The sequence below is a fragment of the Cylas formicarius genome, unplaced genomic scaffold (genome assembly GCF_029955315.1).
Source record: "Cylas formicarius isolate icCylForm1 unplaced genomic scaffold, icCylForm1.1 PGA_scaffold_4__25_contigs__length_36172078, whole genome shotgun sequence".
NCBI classification, from domain to species: Eukaryota; Metazoa; Arthropoda; class Insecta; order Coleoptera; family Brentidae; genus Cylas; species Cylas formicarius.
The window spans coordinates 17,341,403-17,354,840 of NW_026844334.1; positions in this window are offsets into that span (position 1 = coordinate 17,341,403).

Sequence of the window (13,438 nt, forward strand, 5' to 3'; positions counted from 1 at the left end):
AGTTGAGTAATTCAGATCTACGTCAGACATTGCGATTCGCAATCCTCAGCTATTGAATTTTTTTTTTCTCTCTTTACTCGAACTACCTCAGTTGAACATCAACCAAACACTGGTTGGCGTTTGTTGATTCTTTTGCGGGACAAACACTTCCGGATAGTTTTCAAAGGTCATTTTAGCAACATATCATGCTCATCATATACCTAATTATTTATTATTAATATATTAACTAATATCACTGCAGATTTATAGCAATGACTGAAAATAAAAAGGACAATATTCTACAGCCCTTAACTAATTAATTTTTTGCTCAATATATACAATAACGTACATACAATGATTCCATTATTATCAATCTCTCCTTTTCATGATGTACATCATGAGAAGGTAGCTAGAAACATGGGAAGGAGTCATTTCAATAAATGGCCAAAAAATAAATAATCTGCGCTTTGCAGATGTTTGCCGAGTTAATCAATTTAGTAAATACGATAGAAAATAAAAGAAGTCGGGTCGGTCTAGAACTAAATACACAAAAAACCAAAATCATGATAGTTAATAGCCAACATAACAACCATCCAAATATAAGTCATATTGACCGCTTCGAAGTCGTTGAGTCATACGTATACCCGGGATCACTATTGGCATAGATATAGCTAGACTCTCAGACAAGCGAAACGTAAGTAGATCGATGCTACCGAGAGGTATTGTTATAGACGTATGCTCCTCTCCGTATCCCACGAACTAAGAGCCGCGCAAACGTCTCCATTATAAATGAACTTATCCAACATGTTTTCCAGGAAAATCCGATTAAAACAACTAAATATATTTTGGACATATAATAACGAAAGATCGTAGACTACGAGGCTGTCATGGATAGAACAGATCACGTCTAACTGTAGCAAGCCAATGCACGATATCATCGAGATGACAAAAGACGAAAGCGCATGGAGAGAAATCATCCGTGATGTTACGCTGACCACCACACTACCTAATGGAGGTCAGGACTGAAGAAAGAGAAATCAATGACTAGTGAGTACTAACTGATCCATGCAACTTCCATGAATATTATAACCAACTTGCTAGGATAATGGTGAAGTAATAACGGATCATTCAAACAAAACATATGTTTCACTATCCCACGGTGTGTCCCCCACTAGACTCTCAAATCTAAATAGGCCAGTCGGAATAAAAAGTCACGTAGTGTAAGTGCAGAAATCACTACCAAGCATTTCTACTTAAGCATAAATGTATATCTGTACACATTAAAGTCTGATGAATCCACAGCACTACTAGAACTAGTAGTTTTTGCTTAGTAAGGTTCAGATTCCTATTTGGTAAGAACTATACTTTAAATAAATGTTACATGTTGATACGGATTTTGCAGCTGTAACTGTAGAGGAAAATAGTGACGGTCTGGAAACTGGTTCGAAGGAGCTATAACTAAATTTAAAGTTTGGGAGTTACATGATAATCACAGAATAAATATAAATTTAATGGTTTTTAATTTGATTGATTCAAGAGGCATTGAAATTTGATGTATTTGTTCAAGACTTGCAGATATTGACTGATTGATTGATTGATTGCTAGTGATTAATAAGATGCTCTGTCTTTTAAATATGTTAGTGCTAGGACCGGCAACATTAGTTGATAAAAGTTGGACATTACATCGAAGCAAAATCAATTAATTTAGATAAAGTTTATTTTATTATACGTGCGTTTTTCGTTTCACGTGGAATATTTCTAAAAATGCAACGTGCGGAACCACATTCGGTTGCACGGAAAAATTAGCATTTTTTTTTAGTTTCCGCTTCACCCCAAAACAGTACGTTACAATTACGTCATTGTTGCGGCCATTCTCGCTGGAACGCAAGAGGAATGATTGAACCGGCGCCTGGCAGCCACAATAATTGCTTAATGACGTTAATTAATGCCTTACTTGGAGCTATTATTCGGGCCCGATGCGACAACAACCCCGATAAGCGCCGTTACGTCAATCACAACGGTACCCATAAATAATAATGCGTGCGCGTGTGACGTTGTTAGACCGTTCCTTGCCCACTTAGTATTCCGCCACTGAAACAGTCTGTTTACACGTCATTAAATTACAATTCTGGGGGTGGGTGAACGGGCACCGGGAGCGCTTAATTACACAGGGCGAACGGGAACGACCCACTCAAGCTTCGAAATTCTCGGAATTTTGTTTTGTTTATAGAAATACTGCAGATTGCAGACCAAAACTACTTACCAAAGGCTACCCGAATCCCCAAAACCTCTATTTTTTCATAAACATTAGTTTAGACGTTATGAGCTTTCCAATTCAAACATTTTTTTAATAACTTTTTTGTAATCACTGCTTTAAAATATCCAATTGATCAGCCGTACAGTGTGTCACTTTAAAACACTGCACTAAACGCTCTCGCCAAGAAATATGGACATTTTCAGGACTTTATAATCTCTGTTTATGTACTCTGTTCCTTACTGCGAGAGACCTTAATATCATTATTAATCATTATTGAACTGTAAAATTTATATTAGGCGTACTTCAGAGGCAGTACTGTATAGTCTACTTCAATCTTCATCGCGTTGGCTTTCGAGGGACTCGTCCCAATAAAACATCAACGAAGTTATTAGCTATTGTTATTGTTAACAAAAAATTTATTCTTACGTGAGTTACAATGCAAGGGTGGATCAGGTATATTTCTTTCTTTCGGATATATTTCTTGAGTGTTGACCATTTGTGGCACTGTTTAATAATCGTTGGTACTGTCCGTTTCGAAGAAGTAGAGGACTTTGTTTATTTATTTAGCGTATGGCGCTTTACACTCTCTATACAATACAAATGAACACATTTTTCTAGATACTAAAATATAGATATACACAATCATAACACAGCTACGTTAATACACAATATAGACATAAAAATAGAACAAATAGAACAAATAATTTCAGAGAGCGATGTCCAGTCCATTCAGCCATTGGATAGCCTCTTTAGGGAGTCCAACAAAGTCTGAGAGGGGGCCGGGGTATGCGCGATTGGGACACTCGGTCAAGATATGGCGGATCGTCTGAACACCATCTTGGCAGTCACATTGAGGAGACTGCTTTATTCCCCATTTGAAAAGTGAATCACCGCAGCGTCCGTGGCCCGTGCGAACTCTATTTAGTTTCGACCAAGTGTTACGGGACAAATCGAAGCCACTTGGTGGCTTGTTCACATTAAGAACCTGGTGCCATTCAGGGGGCGCGGCCTGGAGCCACCTTTGTTACCAGCTTTCTTTAACATTGAAATGTGAATTTGCAAGATCGATAGCCGTGGCAATAGGCAAGTGCCTCAATTTCAGGCGTTATCTCCCAGCTGGGAAGTCTTCGTTTATGGGAAGATCCGGTTGCTTATTATTTTGTTGTATTCTCGGAGCAGGGCACGGGAGCGGCGAAGGTCCGGTGGCTCGATATGGCTTAGGGCGGGTAGCCAGTACAACGGTGTTGATTTTATGGTGCCCGAAATAGTCATTGAGTCGTTTAGTTGTACATCCACTAGTTTGGTGTGGCTGCTGTTGATCCATACGGGCGCGCAGTACTCTGCTACAGAGTAGACGAGGCTGAGGGCTGAAGTTCTCAGGGTGTCTGCAGCAGCACCCCATGTAGTTTCTGCAAGTTTGTGTAGGATATTATTTCTCGTTTTCAGTTTTGCAGCCGGGTTGGTGAGGTGTTTTTTGTATGTTAGAGTCCGATCTAAGGTGACACCAAGATATTTAGGGGTTGAATTATGGTGGAGGAGTGCACCGTCGAAATATATACTGAGCCCTACATTGGCCATTTTGTTGTTAAGACTCAGTTTTGCTCATACTAGGTTTCTCGAAAATAGACTGCCAGTCTGGACAGATCATTTGTTAAAATATCTTCTGTTGCGGTAATGTGCTTGTGTTGAACGGCAATCGCAAGGTCATCCGAATATCCGAGAGGACTTATTATACAAGAAGCTTTAAAATAAACCTATATATTTACAAAAAATATAAGTAGAGGAGAATTGAAGAAAAGGAATTAACGTAGTGATTTTTAATCTCACCGTATAGACCATAATGATCTGGCCCTAATAATAAGGAAAATATGTTGTCTTTATCAAAACAAAATTGTTCATACATTGGATAAACTGAAAAAGAATCTAGAAGAAGATAAAACCATTATAACCCTATATATATATATATATGTATATATATATATATATATATATATATATATATATATATATATATATATATATATATATATATATATATATATATATATATATATATATATAAGCCTTGCCAAAGACATATTTGTAAAATGGGATTGAAGTACCGCAAAACCGACAACAAGCAGGTAGTAATGGAATTACACAGATTACGCATTTTTAATTTAATTTATTTAATTACATTCAAGAATTTAAATTGATATTATTATTATTATTATTATTATTATTATTATTATTATTATTATTATTATTATTATTATTCAACAGCAACACACTCGTTGTACTTAAAAAAAAGAAATACCTATCTTATCTTACCTTAAATAATTCCAGAATTCCAGAAATTCCAGAAAGATATGGTGAAAAACAAGCTACTGGATATTGTACATTTGAATAAAGCTCTGTACGAAATTTTTTGTAAACGAAATTGTTTCAACACGAAATATATATAATATCACTATGAATTAAATTTGTAGCAAAGCATAACACCTCTTGAATGACGTGATAAACACAAAGATGTGATTCAAATTGAATAAAGAATGTGTGTGTGAAAGCCAGAAAACAATGTAGGGAGATTTATTATTTATCTGAAGTCCGACTAGAGGAAATAAATCGAGTAGTAGGAACAGACGACAAAAAAAGGCAACAGATAAAAGCAAGCCATTTTCAAATGAAGTTTTCAAGCCAAGGAATTCCATTGCACGCTCACCAATTAAGGTCTTAAATAACACTAATTCGGATTTTAATGCGCAAGAAATTGATGACAAAACAGGGAAGAGGCACATTTCGGGCAATACCCCAGAAACAGACAGAACAAATATTAAAAGGCAAAAGGATATTACGATCTCACGTACAAACATAAGCTTGAGCGATGAAGATGATGAAAAGCCCACTTCGAAAGCCTGTGAGGGAAACCAAATGATGAATGTGGTGTTAAAAGCTATTGATAATATAGAAATGCAATGCAACTAGTCAAAATAAGATGTTCAACCATGGAAATACTAAAAACACTAAAATGGCATAGCGAATGGGTGCGCTTGAAAAAGAAAACCATCTCCTAAGGCAAGGACACATAAGTCAAACCCGAGGTCAAACCGCTACATCTGAAGGACACACTACGGCACAAACATACGCATCTGCTGCCACAGAAAATATGGCTACAACCCAGAGAAATAACATTATTACGGAACCATGGGCTATACCGCCAATGAGAAAATTGGAAACTATTATGAGAATCAGTGATGTTACTGATCCTAAAGCTACTATTAGACAGCCAAAAAAAAACTATAAAGGACAAGGATGTAGAAGGACCTTTTAAAAATATATTCTCTTTTAAAAGTGGAGCAGTAATGGTGCAAAATCATAATAAAACACAAGAGAAATTAAAAGTAGCTCTAGAAGATAAAAATGATATTAAAGTTAAGAAAATAGATACAATAGATCCCATGTGTATGCTGACAGGAATTGAAAAAGGCTATACGGATGCAGAATTTATGAATATTTCGACTCAATCCAGAAATTAATGCATTAAATGAAACTGAAAAAATTAAAATTATAGCGAAAAAAAAACAGAAACCCTCTCAAGGAGAATTGGATATTGCAAGCACTCCCGACAACAGCAAAATGGTTCTTAAAAAAGAAAGAATAAATTTCGACCTAGTTATAATTTATGCTCAAAAATATATACCACTGGCTATGTATTTTAAATGTTGTGGATTTGGGCATGTGGCGAAGTATTGCCAGATAAAAAAATGTTGCTGTAAATATAGAGGCGAACATGAAGGGAGAAAATGTGAAGCACCGAAGTAGTCTTGCCCAAACTGTGATCGTATGGGCTACCAAGACGTAAAGCACTCGGCAAGAAGTAATAACTGCCCAGTTTATATAAAGAAACTACAACGCACTAGGTGCAATATAAGAAAAGAAAACCAAAAGACTTTTATAATATTAAGCAGATAAGAGAATGGAAAAATCATATATTCTTTATGTAATGAAAACCAATGACTGTCGTTATAAAGAATTGTACTGTTTAAAAAAGAAAGAATATGACAATTTGCTAAAAGAAGGTAAAGGGAAGATATTATGTAAATCGACTAGAAAATTCAGATAACAAAAGTAAAAGTGGTTGGGCAATTGTTAACGAAATTAAAGGCAAATCTAATGGGAAAGAAATAAAAATAGAAGGTGAAAAACGTATTTTTTTTAATAAACGCAGGACCTCAGATATAGAGTTGAATCAGGTAAAAATTTGCCTGGCAACTGGGGACAATGGGAACTATTTGAAATATATAAAAAAAAGAGATAACCTATTAAAATTTATAATTGTTCCAATTGCTCAACCACTGATTTACATAATTAATAATTCGTTAAGGGTATGGAGTCTTTCCAGAACAACTAAAGTTTACTGTAGTCATACCAGTTCTAATAAAAGGGGGTGCAAGTAAATTAGAAAACTACCGACCTATCAGTTCACTTTCAACATTCTCGAAAATATTTGAACATGTTACGTGTAAGCGTATTGTCGAATTTATGAATGAAAATAATTTATTCAATGAATGTCAGCATGGGTATCTACAGGGAAAATCCACAATTACTGCTCTTTTTAATTTTGTAACTTGTGTTCTAAGTGAGCAGGAGAGGAAACCTGTCCTCTCCTCTTTCCTGACATGACAAAAGCATATTTTAAAAAGCATTTATATTTTATACAAGAAACTGTATCAATATGGTATCCGAGAGGTAACGCTAAAGTGGATCAAATAATATTTAATAGGTAGAATGCAACAAATAGCCATATGTACTGGCTTGTATAGAACTGTATCTGGCCCTGCTACTGTCTCATTGGGAATTCCACAGGGAAGTGTCATTGGTCCTATTTGATTTGTACTTTGCATAAATAATAATAACAAATAATTACATAAATATCTTCAAGAACGCTGCCACGACCTTTAAGACGACAGTAGAACATTGGTTTAATAAAAATAAATTGCTTGTTAATAATAACAAAACAAATGTAGTACTATTCAAGACAAACAAAAATAAAGTAGCTGAACCAAAAACGTTAAACTGTGAACTGTGAAATACACCTAAGCAATAAAATCAAATTCCTGGGGATGTTCTTGGACAATATGTTAACTTGGGAATTCCACGTTAGTTGTGTTCGGATGTTTCGGATTCTAAAACACTACCTAGGTATAAATACGGAATACTATGGGAGTTGCAGAGACACTTCTAGGTCTAGAAAGTAGACAGTCGTGCAGAGGAAAGTTCGAAGAACTTAATGTCTTAAGAGTAACTGCAGTGTTCATACAGGAGTGCGTCATGTACTTTTTAAAAAACAAATCCTTTTTTACTCCTAATGAATCAGAAACTGTTTATCCAACACGCACACAGAATTTTAGTTTTCCTCACCATCGCCCCACAGGGATTGAAAAGGATCCTTGTTACCAGTGCATAAAAGTACTCAACAACTTCCCGGAATGGATACAAAAAATTAGAACTGTTAAAATCTTAAAGAAAGAAATTTTTAATCAGAATGGAACCATATACTATGGAAGAGTTTTACACCAAGATCAGGAAATTGTAAATATTGTTATTTAGACGCTATTTAATGTATGTACATATACTTCAAATAAAGATATATTATTATTAAATATTATTGTATGTATTATTCTAATAAACTGCCTGCAATAACGTCACTGTTGCAGTACTTTAATCAATCAAACGCACCTTCTTATTGTATGCTAATTAGTGTGGCTCTTATTTAGAAGGGATTCGATGTATAAAGGTCATAAAAACTGAAATTGAAATTTATGAGAATTTTACGATATAACCTTTCAGTTGTCCATCATCTTTAACGATTTCTGTTATTACAAATTTATATTTTATTACTCTCTTGAATTAATAAGCTAGAATAGGGTTCTTCAAACGATGTACCGTTTTTACAACCTTTCATGGTTTTCATTTCGGAATAAGTTTAAGACACGCAAGAAACGGGAGCATTATTTTTAGCACGTATACCACAAGCCAGGGCCGTATTTAAGATGTTAGCCGACAAGAACTGCACCGTGCGAACTGTTGTATTTTAAGAGTATGGAAATTTTCTTTGATTAAACTATTATATTATTACTTCATACTAGTGTACTTTATATAAATCTTACTAAAACAGTCCCTACTGGAGGTAGGTATATTAAAAACACATTTTCCAGTTTGCTATCGGTTGATTTAGTGAAATCGGAGAATGCTGTCAGTTTTATAAAATAGTATTTTCTTAGCCGTTGAAGCTTTGGGGTTATTTCTATTTCGTTTTGTGTTGGTAATTAGTAATTACCAACTTACTATTATTCAATTGTATTTCAAGACTCAGTCTGCCATTTTTATTAAGGTACCATATACATTTTATTATTATTATTTCTTAACAATTACTAACATTATTTAATTTTGTTTGTTTTGTTATGTTTTATGATGTCCAGCGACGAAGAAGTTGAGATTGTGGTCAATGACGTAATAATCGTTGATTACGAACACCCGTCAAATTGAAATAGATCAAAAATTATAACTTTAAATGTGTTTCTGCTTCTGAAACCGACATCTAGAGAAAGTGGAGTCATAAAATTAACGTCCTAGATGACTAAAACACCGTGTGCCACAGTACGTGACATAGTTGTGAATGGTGTCCAAGAAAGAAAAACGGGGAAAGATCGTGGGGTCCCGTAAAGTCTACTTGACATGCACCATGCCGGAATAGTGAGACGATTGATATATGATGCGTATCTGAAGAATATTGTTTTAACAATTAAAACTTTAAATGAAGATTTGCTTAGTGATTTGAACATCGACTCTTGCCTTCGCACGAAGAATTGATTTTTATTATAAAACCATCAATAAGAAACAAGTTTTTGTATGCACGAAGTAGCGAAGTACGGATCTGGAACGTCATTGTGGAATTTGCGAATCTATTTATTGAGGGTTAGTTAAATACCGCCACACCACAACTCTATATAATCACAAATTTGGAGAAGTCAGATGTTTTCAGTTCATATTAACACAGTAAATAGCAGTGTCAATTTATTCATGTTTTTTTTTAATGTATATGTCTTGGAAAAAAGGATATGCAAAACGTCTTTAGACAGCCCAGCCGTTACTGTTTACACTGTTTTCTCGACAATGGTTAACCGATCTAAAAACTTAACAATAAACGAATAAGTCACCAATTTGATACAAGAACTTAACTGGTTGAAGATTTTATCTCAAAACCTGGTAGGATGTTGACGATTCCCATATTTATAAAGATCCAATATTACAGAATCTTCATCTAAGCAGGTGGGCGTCTGAAAGACTCGCCAAAGTTTAAGAAGTCTATGCGAACCGCCAATAGTGACCTTCCCTAAGCTTCCTCAAAGTTTTGCACGACAATATATTTTGTTGCACATGATTAGTGTTACATATTTTATAGGGTCTTTATATTTAAAGCAGATGTGATATTTATTGATATTTCTGCCCTGTTTAATTTCAAAAATAGGATAGGAAGATACGCATTTTCTTCACAAATTAATTTATTAAGTCTAATGGTTAAATGAAAGATTTAGGTGATGAAAAAGAGAACATATCCTTAATGGTTTAATTTTATAGCCTTCAATATTCAGATTGTCATAGACAAGTATACTTGAAAATGTACGTAAGTTACGCGATAAAAAATCATTAATAGAAGTAAATTCGAGCTAAATAATTTTAATATGTACTATATTGTGCAAGAAGTTTGATAAAGGCTATTTTAATCACAAATTTAGAAAAAGTGAATAAAAAGAAAGAAAAAATTCAAAACCTTAAAGAATTTATATAATTTACGCGAACTAACATAGACTAACGACTTGGCTTGGAAATTGTTTACCAATTTTCCATTCATTTAATTTTTTAATCAGTGAAATTCATGATTTAAGTTTATTGCAAAATCTGTTATGCTCGCGATCACCATGTGTAACACCGTTAATCATCGCTGATGCCATCGCCACGAGAGGCATTAACATTTAATTAATAAACGCTCGTTTTTAACAAGTTCGTTTTGTTTTTCGTCTTTTATCGATCTTAATTACACTCCGCAAGGAGCCGTTTATGTAAGTTTGTTGCGTCTCCGATGGAAAAATTGCGCAGCTCAGGCCATTCGCCTGCTCCTAATTGGCTCTTGCAGTGTCGATAGCAAATCTTGTCTAACTAATAAGGGAGGTTGTTATTAGATACGCCGCTCCGCTATAGTTTTGTTGCGAAATATTTCCCACTTTATTTTTAGTGAGGGTATCGAGATTTCTGATGCTCTTCGGTTGATTAACACTTGATGGCAATAGCATTTTTTGAAAACTGAGCAATTTGGGTTTATTGCAAAAAATAACCGAATGCCATAAAAACCACTTTTGTGATTTTTTAAAATGCGATTCGCATTCGGTAGAACAATTGAAGAATTCAAAAATGTGTCATTTATTGTAATTCGTTGTAGCCCGCGCAACATAAACAAAAGAGAGTTTACTGGAAATACCACCCCGAATGTCCCCTTCTCTTTTTAAGTACTTGGTGGCAGTCTCAAGCATCGAAGATACATATAGAAAAATTAAATAATTAAATAAGAAGCTTTGATTTAAATTTTCACACGTTTTCATTTTATATGTTTAATATTTTTAATTTACATATCAAAAATGTTACCTTAATACATACGTTTATTTTCATTACTTAGGGACATTACTATTCCGCTTGCTATATAATTTTGTTTTACTGGATATTTTACTTCTGGATTCCCATAGTCCCTCATTGAAATAATGAACCGTAAATTAAACTGGTTAGTCCAATATTAAAATCTTATAGTGACTTTAAAAAAGAATTTAATGTCATAAATATAATGACTTTTTTTAAAACTACCTATAACAAAAAACAACAAAAAATGTGGTAGTTTGACCTGACCATACTTTTAAGAAGTGCAATCAAAATATAATGCTTTTTCTGGAAAAAATGTTTTGTCAGTTTTCTTCGTATTACAATACATTACAATTGTTTTTTTAAAGTTTAAACCACATTTCACCCCCTAAAACACAACTTCCCTACTCACGCCCGACTTCACGGATATTTCTCTAATCTACTTGTGTCCAGTTATACAGGATGTTGTTCAATAAGTTAACAATAAGATGCCGGAAGGCTTTTTCCGTAATTGACTTTACATTTATAAAAAATAGTCAAAAACGACATTAATATTTATTTTTCGAAAAACTGATAATTTTCCTTTTTTCATTTTAAAAACATTCAGTATAAATAAAAAGGAACATTAAGCATCAAAAAACTACCTTTGATGCTTAAAAAATGTAAATTAAAGTCGATAAAAAGTTTAAACCACTTATGAAGTTGTGATAAAAACACTACCCAGTAATCTATTTTCTCATCACTTATCTGTAACCTCCACTTTTTATATTCGTCGTGAAGCCGTTTCATCATGAATTCTATATCATACGTGTCCTTGGCCATCACAACCGCATCGTCAACGAAATATAATACGAATAGAGTATCATTATGATTTATCGGGATTCCCATTCTCTACAGCGTGCTTTCCAACTTTTAAGCGCAGCTGCCACATATAGTAAGGGACAGACAGCATCCCTGTCTCAATCCCTTGGTGACATTTATCGCTTCTGAAAATGTCTGTCCATTTTTAATCTGTACTGTGTGGTCGGTATTCATTTCTATAATAATCTGTAACAGGTGATTATCTATTTTTAAGTCTTTTAAAGCTTTCCACAGCTTTGCTTTCGGAACAGTATTCTAGATCCACAAGTGCCAAATGCAATTTTTTATCTACTGCTATGACCTTTTCCACCAGCAATAAATAGGTTGCCTGTACAGGATCGGTTTGGTGTAAATCTACTTTGATTCCGACTCTTGGACCGATGTTCTGCCTCATTTATATATATATATATATATATATATATATATATATATATATATATATATATATATATATATATATATATATATATATATATATATATATAATTTATATATATAATTTATACCGGGAGAAGGTTTCTTCAGTGATATTGTTACAGTCTTCAGTTTTTGTAACTGTTTTTCCAAATGGTTGGTCCAGTTTGACTAGTAATGATTCGATCCACAAATCGCTCCAGTTTTACTCTACAGTCTTGTGGCTTTGCTTTTGATTTTTGTTTTCTGATTACGTAGTCGATAATTGATTTTTGTTGTAAAGTGGGTCTTTCCCATGTGTATCTGAGAATATGTTTATGTAGAATAGGGGAGTTTAATATTTCTAAGTTGAACTTATTGCAAAATTCTATTAACTGTTCTCCGGATCCCTTTATCGTGTTTACACCGTATTTTCCTACTACTTTAACTTGTTCCCGTGAGTTGCGTCATTATTCGCTGCGATTATGATAGTTTCAGTTCCAAACAAGTTAAGAGTGATGGTAACGATGCTTTCGGCCACAAAACTGTACATTTTTTCAAATTTGTTTTTACCAAGATTGAGGTTCCTGCTTTCACATGTTCATGTTGCTCAACTCGTGGCCAAAAGTTGATGTATTTTCTTAGTGTCTCTTATAATGCTATGATATCCCTGTTCTGTTTTGATACTTCTTTTATTTCAGCCTACTTATTTGCGAGCCTTGCCTCTTCCCAGTGTCCGTGCCATAGCCAAAAGTCATCTTCGTTTAGTTCGGTCCGATTTCTGAGGATTGATTCTGTATTCTTGACCAAGCATTGGTTTTTATGGAGGACGGATCGCTAACCCCTCACTCCAATCCCCATCCTGGAGAGGTTTAATATTAACCGATATGTTCCAGTTTTAAGGCACCTGAGACTCGCCTTTCATCGTTTCTCGTTGGCTACATAACGCACACCCATTATACGCCATGCACCCAGTGGTTACTCGACAAACATTATCTTCGAGGGCGTGGGAGTAGGATTTGCTGAAAAACCTGAGTTCTATTACTAGAACCTCTTTGTGGCTGGATAGGAACAAAAAACGAGTGGGGAAAGCAATGGTGGAGTCAGTTTTGAGCTATGGATCAGAAGTCTGGACTTTAAATGCAGATCTAAAAAGAAGACGAAGCGCAAGAATATCACGATTAGAAAGAAAAACGAATGAGGAAGTAAAAGCTCGAATGAAAGCAGAAAAAACGGTGCTGGATAGAATAGAAAGACGATCCTGGAAATGGTTTGGAC